The sequence below is a fragment of the Procambarus clarkii genome, chromosome 26 (genome assembly GCF_040958095.1).
Source record: "Procambarus clarkii isolate CNS0578487 chromosome 26, FALCON_Pclarkii_2.0, whole genome shotgun sequence".
Taxonomy (NCBI): domain Eukaryota; kingdom Metazoa; phylum Arthropoda; class Malacostraca; order Decapoda; family Cambaridae; genus Procambarus; species Procambarus clarkii.
In genome coordinates, this window is record NC_091175.1 from 30,154,203 (window position 1) to 30,167,915 (window position 13,713).

Consider the following 13,713-nt stretch of genomic DNA (forward strand, 5'->3'; position numbering starts at 1 on the left):
TAATTTAAAACGATTATGCCGCGTAATCATATGATTATGATTATTATTATAATTAGGATTGTGATGTTGTGTACCTTGACTTTAGCAAAGCTTTTGATACAGTGCCACATGAAAGACTAATTAAAAAATAGAAGCTCATGGTATTGGGGGTGCTATATTAAGTTTGATTAGGGCATGGCTATTCCAAAGGAAACAGAGAGTTAGTATAAATGGGGTTAAGTCAGAGTGGGATAATGTTGTTAGTGGAGTACCTCAGGGCTCTGTCCTGGGACCTCTGTTGTTTATAATATATATAAATAATTTAAATTCAGGTTTGAGTAGCAACATTTGCAAATTTGCCGATGATACGAAAATCGGTAGGGAAATAAATTTGGAGGAGGACTCACTATCACTTCAAGTTGATCTAGATAGGGTTTTGAAATAGTCAAAGTATTGGCAAATGCAGTTTAATGCTGATAAATGTAAAGTTCTGAGGCTAGGTAATGATGATAGAGTTACAAGATACGAGCTAGATGGTGTTGAGATTGCGAAGTCGGATTGCGAAAGGGATCTAGGAGTTATGATTAGTAAGAATTTAAAACAAAAGGAATAATGCATGAATGTTCGTAATAAGGCGAATAGGACACTGGGATTTATTAATCGAAGCCTTAGTAACAAGACACCTGGTGTGGTTCTCAAGCTATATCTTGCTCTGTTTAGGCCCCATTTAGATTATGCAGTTCAGTTTTAGTCGCCGTATTATAGAATGCATATAAATTCGCTTGAACGTGTCCAGCGTAGGATGACTAAGTGAATTCACCAAATTAGAAATCTTTCATATGAAGAAAGATTAACAAAGCTTAAGTTGCATTCACTGGTAAGGCGAAGAGTTAGGGGTGACATGATAGAGGTTTACAAGTGGATGAATGGACATAACAGGGGGAATATTAATAGGGTATTAAAAATATTAACACAAGACAGAACACGAAACAATGGGTATAAATTGGATAAGTTTAGATTTAGGAAAGACTTTGGTAAATAACCGCTGCATTATGTAGGAATGCGGAGGAATTTCTGATGGAGGAGAAGACAGTTGCACAGCGCGATCCGCAGCGCGCGGAGCGCCGCGGGGGGGCCTATATATAGCACAGAGGAGGGGTCATGCGTTCTTTCTTGTTCCAGCCTCGCTCCGCTTCACAAGTCTTAGAAAAAATTTTTTAACACAAACGCTACAAACACGCTTCGCTTGGTAAGAAAAAGGAATAACATAGGACTCTTGTGTCCTTGGGACTTCTAGAAGCTATGGAAACTACGACTGCTACCTCGATCGCAGCCCCCACCCTGGTTTGAGTTTAACTCCGGGGGCACTTCAACCTCACATGCTGAAAACCTAGTGTCGGTCCACAGTACTCAACTTTCACCAAGGTAAAGTGATATCTTATGTTCTAAATGTAAAGCTAGGTTCCTCCCAAGTGTCGGCGTGTGCCCAGCGCTGTTCGATCCAAACGCGGCCTGTAGACGTTCCAGCTAGGTCATGCCTAGGCAGGGCATTCTAGGCTGCCCCAGCACTATTGTACGACGATTAATACGGAATTCTTATACAGCCTTGCCCTAGCCGCTAGCTTGCCAGATTTATAGGCTGCCGGTTAAGCCCGGGAATTTTATATTTATTCTGTTTCATCGATGCTATTTTGCCGGAATTTTGTCCGCCGGTTAAGCCCGGATCCTTTTATGTGGCTCCTAGCTGTGGATTGCTAGTCATATCGTCTGCCGGTTAGGCCAAATAATTTTATGCAGCCTATCACTGCGGCTGGGTCGCCGAACTTCGGTCGGCAGGTAGTGCCCATCAAAAATTTTTTTTTTTTTATGAGGCAAGCCACGTGTTGGAGAGCCAGACATTTTGTCTGCCGGTTAAGCCCGGAAATTCTATACAGACATTCTTGTTGCCAAACATTCCCAGCGCCTCCTTCGCGCTGGAATTTTAGACTATTGTCTGCCGGTTAAGCCCGGAATTTTTCTATGCTGCCTCTTTCGCCGCATGAATTGTCCTTGTGCGTGTTTGCCAGACCTTGGTCAGACGGTTAAGCCAAACAAAAAAAAAATTTTATATGTAGTTCACCTAGCTACGGGATTGCCGTCCTTGGCCTGCCGGCTATGCCCAAAAAACAAAAAAAAAAATTGCTGAAGTACCCTAGCGGAGATCATCGCCATAGTCCCGGTTACCAACATTATATTCTGCTGCTATGGAATTCTCACTGGACAGATGAGAAGGTCCCATTATCACCACTCAGGAACTAATGTTCCTTTTGAAAGCCATGAGGCAAAAATTTTCATTTATCAGGGAATTCACTACATCTGCAGTAGTTACAGCTGATCAACATTCAGGAAAAAGGTCACAAGGCTGTTAAAAGCACCACGAATAAGGAGTGCAACATAAGATGGAATCCGCTGTGTGGCCCCCCTTTTTTAATTTTTTCTTATTTCTCTTTTTCATTCTTACATTCTGGAGTCCTCGCCTTCCAGGCACAAGCAGGTCACAGTCGGGTTCTTAACAACCTACGGGGTCAGAGATTAGGTTTTAATTCCCAGCAATACGATTAGAAGAGGTGTTTTACGCACTAGGAGGTTATTCTTTAATACTTTTTCATACATAATTTTCACTCCACGTTCATAAATAAAACTTTATTCGCAAATGTAAATTAAGGTTATTTGTCGGACAACATCCGAGGACTTCCGGTTAAGCACGCGCTAAGAGGTTATTCTTTCATACATTATCATACATAATTTTCACTCCGCATTATTAATAAAACTTTATTCACAAAGGTAAAATAAAGTTAATTGTCCGACATCATCGGAGGACAACACATGATTCGAGGTAATAGATTTCCTTCATTTTGTCTGCAGTGGCCTCTATTATTACTGGGCTGTTTTGGTCTCGATCATTACACTTAAAAACCTCTATTAATACGCTACATTACAAAATCCTGTACTACTAGAACTTATAAATCTTATAAAATGTTCGTCTCTCTGCAGTCAAACAGTTGGTCACAGTTACGATTTTCTCCTACAAGATTGTGTGTATCATGTGATACTATGTTTTCCCCTATATTTTCCTCCTCGTCACTAAATAACTTATCTAGAGTATTAATTCGGTACTAAATAATTAAGCTGGTTAGATTTCCCAGTTCGTGCGATTCATCTAGGGGGGAATTCATTATTCCTTCAACAGTCCTCGTTAAATTAGGCGCGCGAGTTTCTAGTCACGTGCTAATAGGATTACAGTTAGGGTTAAGCCTTTCTTAAATTTAAGACCTTAAGTCAAGCGGATTATCCTCATTTAATTCTTATTAATTCCCCCCAATAGACTCATTATCTCCTTAACATAGTATTTCAACAGTTTTTTTTTCTTTCTGTTTCCTCGTTGAAGGGTGGTACACATCGGTGTTTTCATGACCGGTTTATTTTAGTCATTATTTGGTGCCTCCCTGTGGGTATCCACTGTAGTCGCACGTTTCTCCACTTATTCAGCCGCCCTTGCTATTGTTTGCTACCTAAAAAATTATTCTATAGGCCGCCCGGTTGAGCCCGGAATTATTATGAAGCTGCCCTCGCTATTGGATTGCCAGACCTATGTCTGCCGGTTGAGCCCGGAATTATTATGAAGCTGCCCTCGCTATTGGATTGCCAGACCTATGTCTGCCGGTTGAGCCCGGAATTATTATTATTATGCAGCTGCCCTCGCTATTGGATTGCCAGACCTATGTCTGCCGGTAGAGCCCGGAATTATTATGCAGCCGCCCTCGCTGTTGTATTGCCAGACCTATGTCTGCCGGTTGAGCCCGGAATTATTATGCAGCCGCCTACGCTATTGGATTGCTAGACCTATGTCTGCCGGTTGAGCCCGGAATTATTATTTATGCAGCCGCCCTCGCTATTGGCTTGCCAGACCTAATGTCTGCCGGTTAAGCCCGGAATTATTATGCAGCCGCCCTCGCTATTGGCTTGCCAGACCTAATGTCTGCCGGTTAAGCCCGGAATTATTATGCAGCCGCCCTCGCTATTGGCTTGCCAGACCTAATGTCTGCCGGTTAAGCCCGGAATTATTACGCAGCCGCCCTCGCTATTGGCTTGCCAGACCTAATGTCTGCCGGTTAAGCCCGGAATTATTATGCAGCCGCCCTCGCTATTGGCTTGCCAGACCTAATGTCTGCCGGTTAAGCCCGGAATTATTATGCAGACGCCCTCGCTATTGGATTGCCAGACCTAATGTCTGCCGGTTAAGCCCGGAATTATTATTATACAGCTGCCCTCGCTATTGGACTGCCAGACCTATGTCAGCCGGTTTAAGCCCGGAATTATTAGGCAGCCGACCTCGCTATTGGATTGCCTGACCTAATGTCTGCCGGTTTAGCCCGGAATTCTTATGCAGACGCCCTCGCTAATGTATTGCCAGACCTACGTCTAGAGACGGCGATGGGGAAGAAGTCACATGTCTGCCGGTTGAGCCCGGAATTTATTATGCAGCCGCCCCTCGTGATTGGATTGCCAGACCTATGTCTGCCGGTTGAGCCCGGAATTATTATTTTGACCGCCGGCGTAGCAGGAAGCCCCACCAACAACGACCCCAGAAGCTGGAGATCATTGCAACGGACTCGGTAACAAAAAATTTATAATTTGCTGCTCCGAAATTCTTACGGGACAGACGCAAGGAACATTTTCACCGCACCAGAAATGAATATCTATTATTCTTCAGGTGACGACCCTCCGACTGCTGCCGTTCCAGCTGACCTACAATCAGCAAATTCACAGGGCCGTTAAACGTACCACGCATTCGGAGAGCAACTTATTATGGAAACAGCTGCATTGGACCTTATATTTCCTATATTATTTATCCATCCACATACTTATGGCGTCAGTGCCGTCCGGACGCACGCATGTCAGTCATGATTTAACTTCCTTCGGACGAGATTACGTTTTTTTAATCTCCAGCTTTAAGACTACAAGCTGTGGTTTACACATTAAGTGGTTATTCTTTACTCAAATCTTATACTTATCATACGCTTAACGCTTCTTAATTAAATCCTTAATAGCAGTAGGTAAATCAATTCATTAGTCGGGCCGCATGCGGAGGACAACTTTTGATGGACTTCAATGTAATTGTCTCAGTTAATTTTATTTAGTGGGTATCTCAAGATACTCCATCTTCAGTCCTCGGAAGCATTGGCGCGCGAGGTCATCCTGTCGCGTCCCAATAGGATTACAATTAAGGTCAAGTCTATTCTTACTCTTTAGAATCCAAGCTAAACAACTTACAGGTCAAGCGGTCTACACACTTTTAATTCTTTTTTTTTTTTTTTCCCCCTTCACTGACTTAATTCTTATTCACGGAGTTACTTATCAAATGTTTTCTCTGTTTCTGCGAAGTAGGGAAGTTTTCTTCCTGCTTTCATGTTAGGATTATTGTATATTTTCTTTTAAGTGTTTCCCTTCGGGTAATTCTGTAGTCGCATGTTTTTCCCTACTTAGGAATTATCGGCCAGTCGGGCGGGAAAAATTTTATTGTCGGTCGCTGGGTTTCACGTTACAAATTTAATCATGTCTTCTCTAAGGCACTTAATTTCTTACTAATTTACTCTTCACATATTCATTAACTTATTTTCCGCTACATATTTATATACAGTAATTATTTAAGGATTTGGACATTTCGCTATTTGTCTTCTACTTATGTTACATGGATTATATTATTATCCCTGTAATTAAATACTGTTCACAATTCTGCCTTCCTTATAATTATTCGGTCACTGGGTTTTTCCAGAACATATTTAAAAACTATAATTTTGAAGGTTTTTCTAAGTCTATTTTGTTTTTATAATTATTTCTATACATTAGATATTGGGAATTACTATTATTGACATTAAAATGTACTTAATTGTTGTTAAAGATTCGCTGCCTGGAACGGGGGGTTACGGGCCATGGGGAGCCCGTAGATGAAAAGTACTTAGTTATGTTAATGCCTTTTAATATTCATTAATCCGCTTACTTGTAACAGTCTGGGATGCTTATCCTATCATTTATTAATTTGTTCTACTATCCACAGACTGTTGGGGGTAGTCTTTATGGTATTCTTATACAGCCCATTTGCGGTTAGATTAGTCATTAGTACCATTAGTAGATTAGTATGGTTGTTGGTTGGTCGTTAAGGTTTAAGTCACCCAAGGGGTGGCACGGGCATGCTTCGCCGAAAAATTCGTATGACATTATACAGCACACTTTATTCTGACTAACGACCAGATAAAACATTGACGTAATATCAAGCTTGATGTGGTCCCCCCCCCCCCTTTGCATTCTGGGGGTATGGGTTGTTCTTACATATTCATGCATTATTCGCGATATATTACACGTTCATGCGTATTTAATGATGTACTATAGTACATGTCTTCCCCTGCTTGGAACATTGGAAGGTCCCATACTCCACTACGTTCGTGGTAATTGGTCTACAATTTTACCAACCATGTTATCGAACCAGTATTTACCCAAGTTTTTTTTTTTTTTTCCATTTACTACGCTGTACACGTTCAAGGGAATTTATTTACATCTATAGTATGACGCAAAATACAGTTCTGCTTATTCTAACTACGGCACAAATTTCATTGCAAGATTAACGGAAGAACAACTCCAGGCGTCAAGTTACTAATCCTTTATTAATATTGCCCAGTGTCCTATTCGCCTCATTTAAGACCGAGCATGCATTGCTCCTTTGGTTTTAACCATCTTACTAATTGCAATTCCAAGTTCCCTTTCTTCGCAGAATTCCCTCAGTCCACAGAATCATCGCGGAGGGGTCAACACACACCCCTCGGGACGAGCAGAGCGGCGTGGAACGGCCTGCTCCCACCTGACGCAATCTGATTCAGCGGTCCACTGCACATCTATCCTACGAATTTGTTTTTCCCTAGGTTCATGCTTCAGTACCCTGCCTAATATCGGGCTTACCATTAATATGTAATAATAGGCATTTACCCACAACTTGCGTTAGTCGCAATCTGCCTTACCCGTGGTCTCCTAGACTGGGGAGTGTTACCCGTCTGTCATCACTTAAATTATCCCTAGAGTGTTCTTTTCCCAATATCTGTTCAAGATCAATTCGGCGTTGCAGTCTACGTCCCCGGTGCTGTCGGTTCAAGGTAGCCCACACACTTCTTTACTTCAGTTCCTGCCGCCAAGGGTGAGCATGATAGCACGCCCTTAGTCCTCTCCCAGAAAGACGGCATCCATTGGACCTGTGGAGTTGACTATACTCTATCCGGTATTATTACTCTAGCCTTAATCATAATAGAAGTACACACTTTTTCACTTCCATACGTTGTTTTTCAGATAACCCGCCAACAGTGGCCTTCAGGTGAAGGTCGGTCCCACAACTGTGATATTTACCATTTTGTGATTAACTGCCACATCCGTGCTTCACTTCTTTACGTTATTACTATTTAACATACTTTGCGTGTTCCGTCAGTGTATATGGTCTGTACAACGTTGTCTTCAGCTTGGAGCAAGGAGCCCGGTTCGTTCGGGTTTCGGAGCGTTTAATTACCCCACTGCTTTACCACACTGTCCTACTTATGCCACATGCTCACCCCTGCCAACCCTTACTGCCGTAATATTTCCAGAACGACTACAGACCATCGGGGAACAACACATGGACGGGGAACATTGGTTTTGCGCCCGAAGAACTCTCGATGGACTGCACGGATGGGCGCATGAAGGAACTACTCAGCTGCGTTGGGGCTAGCCTCCGCGAGGGCGGGCTACAGCGACGACGACGCCCACGAGGACGACCCGGCGTGGCGGTGCACAGCACGCGTAGCACGCATTAGAACGACTACAGACCCTCCATCTGGTCACCATTTGGTCCGGGAGACATCTCCCATCACGCAGGGTGCAGTCGCACCTCCACAGATCTCCAGTATCATCTATTGATACTGGTGATGGCTCAAAAGGGACACCACTTACGAGCTATTCATGCCTGTGCCACCTTTTGGGTGGCTTCATCTTCATCTTAACACATTCACAAGGGAGACATCTCCCGTCATGCAGGGTGCATTCGTACCTCCACAGATCTCCAGTATCAGCTCTTGATACTGGTAATGGCTTAAAATGGCCACCACTTACGAGCTATTCATGCCTGTGCCACCTTTTGGGTGGCTTCATCTTCATCTTAACACATTCACAAGGGAGACATCTCCCGTCATGCAGGGTGCATTCGCACCTCCACAGATCTACAGTATCAGCTCCTGATACTGGTAATGGCTTAAAATGGCCACCACTTACGGGCTATTTATGCCCGTGCCATCTTTTGGGTGGCTTCATCTTCATCTTAACACACTCACAAGGGAGACATCTCCCGTCACGCAGGGTGCAGTTGCGCCTCCACAGATCTCCAGTGTCATCTTTTGATACTGGTAATGGCTCGAAAGGGCCACCACTTACGGGCTATTCATGCCCGTGCCACCTCTTGGGTGGCTTAATCTTCATCAATCAATCATCGACTACAGACCATCGGGGAATACCTCATGGACGGAGAACATAGGATCGCGCACGATGAACACTCCCGACGGACGGCACGGATTGGCACACGCAGGTCCTACTCACCCGCCCTGGGGTCAACCTCACTGGGCTAGTCTCTGCAAGGGCGGGATACAGCGATAACGGCGACACGAGGATGTCCTGGCGTGGCGGGGCATAGCACGCGAGGCATGCACGAGGTAATACGCCCACAACACGCAGACATCAAGACGCCCGCATTGTATACACATGCACCAGACGGGGCTCCATTGGTCACTTCCAGGATGCTGCTTACCTAGCAGCATTTACCTGCCATGTACGCCCGACTCTGTACCTTTTTTCAGTACTGGAAATTCCTGACTGTTTTTTTAATGGCAGAGGTAACGGGTGTACGGGCACGGACGTGGACGCAGACAAGGAAAAACTCCATGATACCCCGCGACGCGGAACTTTCGGCTACGCCATTCCTGGTGGCACGGCCCCCAACGTCAGATGAGAAGTCAACGCCCTACACGCTGATGCCCCTTACGTGGCCTGCGCCCTCACAATGACTACGCCCCACATTCTTTACGGATTGGACGGGCCATGCAGCTGTCACATTAACGGGCATGTGCAGGAAACAATTAAGGCCGTCGGACGATGGAGGCGTGACGTTTTTCACTCATATGTCAGGCAAGATGTCATCACGCTTCCACATTGAAAACATTCAGCGGCCAGATAAAAGGCACGAAAATAAACAAAATAAAGCAGACGACCGAAACCCTAGATCAGGCTCTCTGCACCCAGCACTGCCGGGTGGGTAAACATTGGGCAGCAACGATTAGAGCCATGATTTACCGCATAAAGGTCCGGTTTCGTGAAGAAACATACTACACCGGACCCCAATTTCTAAGGAAAATCGTCGACATCACGAATGCAGCCCCGTTGGACATCCGTGACGATGCTGACGGCGCTGTACTCCTCTATTCAAGCGCGCAAGCTCTGGAGCAACTGTTTGCACCAGAACACCAGGACGCCCTACGAAACTACAACCTGATCATCACTCCTAACCGTCGCTACTTGGCTGAACGAAACATATTCGTCAGCCACACGAGTGTCTACACCGCCACCCAGGATCCTGGTACCATCAACACCAGAAAACACGGCTCTGACTGCTGCTACAGTCAAGGACACCCAACAAACGGTGCCTCAATTGCGGAGATCACATCACCGTCTCCATGGACTGCCACGTACGACTAGATGAAATAAATAAACAGTGACTGCCAACCCAACAACTAATCAGCCGGCAAGCTTCGATATCCAAGCTACATTATTGCCAGTGCTTCCCAACGCTTCTGCTCCTGCTACACAGACGTCCACACCAGGCCAACCAACCAAGTTCCTAGGATCACCATTGTTTCCATCTACCTCGGCTGAGACCGTCACATATGAGGCCCCAGACTTCGACCTAAACCCAAGCAAATCAAGCAAGAAAAAGCCCTACTATGGATTTACCTCATTCACGATGGCACTTTCAACAGCAATCGAAGCACAAGAATGGTCATTGCCTTAGAATGCAACAGGATCATCAACCAGCTCAAGACCTGCTTTCCTTACCCTGTGTTTGTCCACCACGAGACCGTGGAACATTATGTTGACCTCTGCGCTCTGGAGAGTGAATACGTCGACCCTAAATACGACTTCAAGAGGGAACAAGTGACCTTCCTGGAAGAAGATGAAGACCCGACAGGAACACCAATAACGCCGATGTCATTTGGGAAGTACATGCGAATACCTCGTGGTCAAGATAACAACAAGCAACAGTGAACTTTCCTCTCACCACCTCAATAAGGACGACGCCTCCTCCAAGCCAGACAGACCACCTCAAGTGAACCAGGACGACATCACCCTGCCCCACCACTAGCCTCCTGCCGCCCAAGAAGAACTTAAGCTACAGGCTTTGCTGAAAAAAAAAAAAAAAAAAAAAAAAAAAAAAAAAAAAAAAAAAAAAAAAACATCTCCAATCCAAGGTGGACGGGCCACCGAAATTTCAAGCCTCCTCTCTCCACATCCAAATCCTCTTCCAAGAATTTCATCGCCCCATCTTTTTTCCTCACATCATCCTTCCCAAGCTTTTTGGACATCAATCCAAACCAATTCCGCGGACAGCTGGCACTCGCCCTTCGGGGGGGGGTCCGGCCAGCTGGCTCTGCGAGTGGGGGTGCAGCGCCGGCCCCTAAGTATTACGCTGTCCGCAGCTACTTACTCTCACTTGTAAGAGTATTGTTAAATTTGTCCTATAGGTGTATTCTACAGCTACTAGTAATTTACCATTTCACATTATGTCTGGGATTTGCCACATTATTTATGTCATGTGTTAGGCCACTATATGCTACTCTTTAAGCCCCGATTCTACTTAAAAAATTATGTTAAACGTTTGCCTTACTTGTACCAATAGTTAATAAGGATTCCGCGTTCTTCAGACCATGTTCTATTTAGTTACCGGATATAAGCATATATATTAATGTTATTAAGTCATTGTAGCCAAGTTATACATGTATTTATGCTGTTGTAAAATTATACAAGTTACCTGTTCATTAACATGGTCTGAAAAAATTTAATTATTTTGTTACTACTAAAAAATTAAATAAATAGGTCCCAATGCTGTCGGTGTCTTATTCCTCCGTTATCAGAAAATAACCGCTGCATTATGTAGGAATGCGGAGGAATTTCTGATGGAGGAGAAGACAGTTGCACAGCGCGATCCGCAGCGCGCGGAGCGCCGCGGGGGGGCCTATATATAGCACAGAGGAGGGGTCATGCGTTCTTTCTTGTTCCAGCCTCGCTCCGCTTCACAAGTCTTAGAAAAAATTTTCCCACCCTCCTCCCCTTCCAATGTTCAGCGGCAATATAACCCTATGCACAGTACTATGTCTTTGTCCTTTATTGGTGGTCAACCGGGGGGTGCAGCGCCGGCCCCTAAGTATTACGCTGTCCGCAGCTACTTACTCTCACTTGTAAGAGTATTGTTAAATTTGTCCTATAGGTGTATTCTACAGCTACTAGTAATTTACCATTTCACATTATGTCTGGGATTTGCCACATTATTTATGTCATGTGTTAGGCCACTATATGCTACTCTTTAAGCCCCGATTCTACTTAAAAAATTATGTTAAACGTTTGCCTTACTTGTACCAATAGTTAATAAGGATTCCGCGTTCTTCAGACCATGTTCTATTTAGTTACCGGATATAAGCATATATATTAATGTTATTAAGTCATTGTAGCCAAGTTATACATGTATTTATGCTGTTGTAAAATTATACAAGTTACCTGTTCATTAACATGGTCTGAAAAAATTTAATTATTTTGTTACTACTAAAAAATTAAATAAATAGGTCCCAATGCTGTCGGTGTCTTATTCCTCCGTTATCAGAAAATACTGGTTCAGTAACAGGGTTGTTGATTTGTGGAACCAATTGCCGCGTAACGTGGTGGAGGTGGGGTACCTCGATTGTTTCAAGCGCGGGTTGGACAAGTATATGAGTGGGATTGGGTGGTTATAGATAGGAGCTGCCTCGTATTGGCCAATAGCCCTTATGCCGTTACCTTTGTTCTCCTGTTCTTATGTTATATCCCTCTTTGTTCATATGAATGTCCATTCATATGAACAAAGGATAAAGAGATCCTTCATCTGTTATGCTATGCGGTAATTTGCTCTTCGAATTGTGTACACTGTTACCAAACCAACATTTACCCAGGCCATTTCCCATTTTCCCAATGGGTAATTACCTAGGCCATTACCCATTTCTAAATTTAAACTTTTCAAATTTATACCCATTTGTTCACGTTTAGCCTTGTATTGATCGAATTGTGACTGGTCCAGGACGGACCGGAACTTCGTCGTTCCGTCAATTTCTAGTGTGAGGTTCAGTCAACATATTTCAACCAAGTTTTTGTGTCTCCTCGTCTGCGTGTGTTGAGACTTTTAATAACCCCTTTGCTATGTCCATTAGCCCACTTGTACATCCCAATCATGTCAACCCTAATTCTTCGCCTTTCCATATAATGTAATTTAAGCTTCGTCAATCTTTTTTACTATGGCAGATTTCTAATTTGCGAGATTACCTTCGTCATCCTACGCTGGAAACGTTCTAGTAAATTAAAATCCATTCCATAGTATGTTGATACGATCTGAACTGCATAATCTACAGGGGGCCTAACATTAGTAATATATAGCTGAAAAACAACACCAGGTTTCTTATTACTAAGGCTACGATTAATTAATCCTAGTGTCCTATTTGACTTTTTACTAATATTTTTGTATTGATTTTTTGGTTTTAAATTGTTGCTAATTATATCTCTTATATCCCCCTGATCCCTTTTGTAACCCGCCTACGCAATCGCAACGAATACCTGAAAATATATTAATTGTATACAATTGGGACAAAAACAGTGCAGGATAATGTAAATGGAGCAAGGTATTTCTGCAAAATATGGCACTAGGTGATTTATTACTGACTGTTCGAGAAACAAATCCCATTGTCATATTTGCATTAATTTACAATAGCCATTTGCAGACTTGGCTAAAGGTTATGCTGGGAGGTAATGGACCCAATAGTTTATGAATGTCATTAATTTTGTTTCATAAATGTCATGAAAGTTAATGAAACTTTCGAACAAAGGCTCCACTATTACATTAGTTAAGAACATAAGAATGAAGGTAAATGTTGAAAGCCTATTGGCGCATACAACCCAGATCCTTTTTATAACAAACATTATGGTCAGCAGGAGGAAGAAGCTAAGGGGAGAACTTACCGTTAAATAATTATTCCATATATTCTAACCTGTTTCTCGTTAATTCCTGCTCCACCTGTTTCTTGAGGTTCTTCAACATAACATATCGATGCAAGGACGTATTTCTGCGCCTGAGTTTGGAAATTTTGGCGGTGGAGAGCTTCAGAATTGTATTTTGCTCTTTCTGATCTGAATCTTGCGGGGTGAGAAGTAACTCTTCTCAAATGGATTAGTCTTTGCCATATTTACAACAACGGACGAGCTTAAACAAACAGCACGACCAGGAAAGAACTGGGGAAGCAAGTGAGGGTCTGAGTTAGTTCGGCGCCTTATGAGCTAAATCATATCAGGTGAAGTCTGGTGGCATGGAGTTTTTGCCTAGAATCTGAAATAAATGGA

The 13,713-nt window shown here is 43.5% G+C and overlaps 1 long non-coding RNA gene across 1 annotated transcript; it reads left to right on the forward strand.

The window, feature by feature from the left end:
- Window positions 1-1,021: 1,021 nt before the first annotated feature.
- Window positions 1,022-11,925, forward strand: LOC138369049 (uncharacterized). Its single transcript, XR_011229739.1, has 2 exons — window positions 1,022-1,404; window positions 7,644-11,925. It is a non-coding gene; the product is annotated as an uncharacterized lncRNA (long non-coding RNA).
- The last annotated feature ends 1,788 nt before the right edge of the window (window positions 11,926-13,713 follow it).